Genomic DNA, 3152 nt, shown 5'->3' with positions numbered 1-3152 from the left:
GGTGCTAATTTCTACTCTTATTGAGCACACAACGTGGTTTCTAAAAGCCAGATTCACCCAGTCACACACATGTATTCATGCAAGTGATTTTTTCTATGCCTATACACACACGGATCCATCAAGAGCAACTCAGTGTTTAGTATCTTGTTCCAGGATACTTCATCATGCATAGTGGAGAAACGATCTTCTGATTGGTGGACGACCCGGTCTACCTTCTGTCATGGAGAACATTTTCTGCCTGATACCTTCAGGGAGAAAACCCTGGCTCCTGAGTTTCTCAACAGGAGTGTCTATCCATCACACCATCCATTCTTCCACTTATGTAGTTGTTCCCATAGAGGGAGAGTCAGAAACATTCCCACCAAACACCAAAAAAGTCTCAGTCTAATAGTTCAAATACCTGCCTGCGCTACCAGCGGCGGTGTAAAAAAAGGTTCTGGTGGCCGACCCGGCAGGCGGTGACACTGGCGAGATCCTTCCGTATGGCCGGCCACGGGTCCGGCAGCAACAGCGAGACAGCTCTGGTGGCTGGCGCGGTGGGTGGCAACTGTGGCAAAACAGTTCAGTTGGCCTGCCACGGACCTAATAGTGGCGACATAGCAGCTCAGGTGGCCGACCATGGGTCCAGTTGCCTCCAGGCAGCGTTGCAGCTCTTGAGGCCTGCCGCGTGTTCGGCGGCGACGGCAAGTTCAGGCAGGTGGTGCCGTAGCAGCTCTGGCGGCCTGCCCATGGGTCCGGTGGTGGTGACATAGCGACACTGGAGGGCAGCTGCCGATCCGGCGGTGGCAACGAAGCAGTTCAGGTGGCGTGATGTCCTCATGCACCGGTGTGGCAGGTTTTGGCCGGAGCAGATGCAGGACCAGAAGGTGCTTTGAGTCCTTTGGCTGAACCGACGCTAACTGCCACTGCACAGGTCACACAGCTGGCTCGGGATGCTGCGGCTGGGGCTGTGCAGTGCAGATAGTCTCTTCTAGTAATGGCAGTGATATGCAGCCCTCAGCTGCATCTGAATGAGCTCCTCAGAACATCCAGCAGAGGATGAAAGTGGCTGAACTGGCAACTGAGCTACTGACTGAGCTACAGGCTGGGCTACAGCAGGCTGAGCTAACGCCTGAACGGACGGCTGAAGCACAGCAGACTTTACTACCTCCAGGGGTCCTGAGTGGTCTGGCTCTGAGTCAATATTTTCACAGTCCACCGACTCTGGAGTATCTGGTTCTCCTGCAAAAATAGTCTCTTTGACGTCCACGCCAAAACTCTCAACATAAACAGCCTCAGAGCTGACAGGCTCTAAAACTAACACTCTGGCCTCAGAAGGGGCACAAGGAGAACAGTCAACAAACACTGACTCAGAATTAGCTGTAAGCTCATGTTCATTTTCTGGCAACACAGAGGTTTTAAGCTTTTAAGTAAAAAGAGGCTCCAGTGTGGGCCTCTTTTTATTATCAAGAGACTGAGCACTGTCCTTGGGTTTAGATGAAGCTGTCTCTCTTGTTTCACTGTAAAAACATTTTCTCCAACAACAGAGTCTGTTTTACTCACCAAGGCTCCTTGTGCAGCTGACCCAGAGTCAGCTGGTTCTTCAAAAGCCACAATAGTGGGTTGAGAGATGATGTGACGAAGGCACGGGCGCCATCTCCTCCATGAAGGCGGGACCGCATTAGGGGAAAAGGTAAACTCCGGTACTTCGGCATGTAAATTCCTTGTGGAAGGATTAATAAAAATAACAGACTCCAGTTTACTCACTGCGGTGATGAGCGCCATGGGTCCGTCACCAGCTGACCGGACTGAAGCCGCAGGAGTGGGTGGAGGTATAGTGGGATGATGATGGTGAGGGCGCCGTCTCTCCCGTAAGGGAGGGTCAAGCGATTTGGCAGCAAACATCGACTGGAATGCCAGCCGGCAATGCCGGAAAACCCATGCGGCAAGGGCTCCCAGGAGGGCGACCGAATCCTCCTTGCTCTGGCCGCCGAAGCCAAACAACTCAAACAGGAGCTTACCCTCAGATCCGTTACTATACGTGTTAGTTTTTAATAGCCATAAAGTTCAGGGGAAAAGATGTGGAGGACAGAAACTCAGCAAAGAACACGACCTGTATGTGTCTTGTGGTTGGGTCCGCAGCCCGGATTATGCTCCGTCAGTAATCCCATAGCTGTGAGAGCAGTTCCTCCTCTGTGGCGACTCCTGAGTCCGCTGGGCCCATTGTGGCTGGATTGGTCTGTCACTCTGAGCTGGCAGACCAGGGGAATGTGGGGAAAATATGACCCAAAACACAGTGCGATGCATGCAGTGGGTTTATTTACAGTGAAGTAAATAGTACACAACAATAAATCCCCTGCGTTTCCAACTCCAGTGTCGTGTCTTCTTCCCAGTGCTCGTGCTCCGTGTCTCCGCTCCCGTGATACTTGTGCTCATTGCCCTCTCATTCCCGCACTCCTGCTGGAAAATCCACAGAGGCAGCTGCTAACACACGCCTAACTAGCGACAGACTAAGACTCACTGATTTTGCTGAAAACGCTGACGGGTAGTCACGTAACAATCCAGCGTCGAGGAGCGCTCAGCCACACTGCTATGTAGCTCCCAGATGATCCTGATCATCTGCAGGTGTGTGTGTTCCTCCTCCAGCCTCCCAACGGGACACACCAGGAAAACCAGGACACCACACACATGCACACACACAGTACAAAGGGAACCCAGGGACATAAACACAACACATAATCACGGTACAAACCCATCCATCCTCATCCGCTTTATCCGAAGTCGGGTCGCGGGGGCAGCAGCCTAAGCAGAGAAGCCCAGACCTCCCTCTCCCCAGCCACCTCCTCCAGCTCATCCGGGGGAACACCAAGGCGTTCCCAGGCCAGCCGAGAGATATAATCTCTCCAGCGCGTCCTGGGTCTGCCCCGGGGCCTCCTCCCGGTGGGACATGCCCGGAACACCTCACCCAGGAGGCGCCCAGGGGGCATCCTTGTCAGATGCCCGAACCACCTCAACTGGCTCCTTTCGATGTGGAGGAGCAGCGGCTCTACTCTGAGCCCCTCCCGGATGGCCGAACTTCTCACCCTATCTCTAAGGGAGAGGCCAGCCACCCTTCGGAGGAAGCTCATTTCTGCCGCTTGTACCCGCGATCTCGTTCTTTCGGTCACTACCCA

This window comes from Oreochromis aureus, linkage group 22 (assembly GCF_013358895.1).
Source record: "Oreochromis aureus strain Israel breed Guangdong linkage group 22, ZZ_aureus, whole genome shotgun sequence".
Taxonomy (NCBI): Eukaryota; Metazoa; Chordata; class Actinopteri; order Cichliformes; family Cichlidae; genus Oreochromis; species Oreochromis aureus.
Note: the sequence above shows the minus strand (reverse complement) of the source record.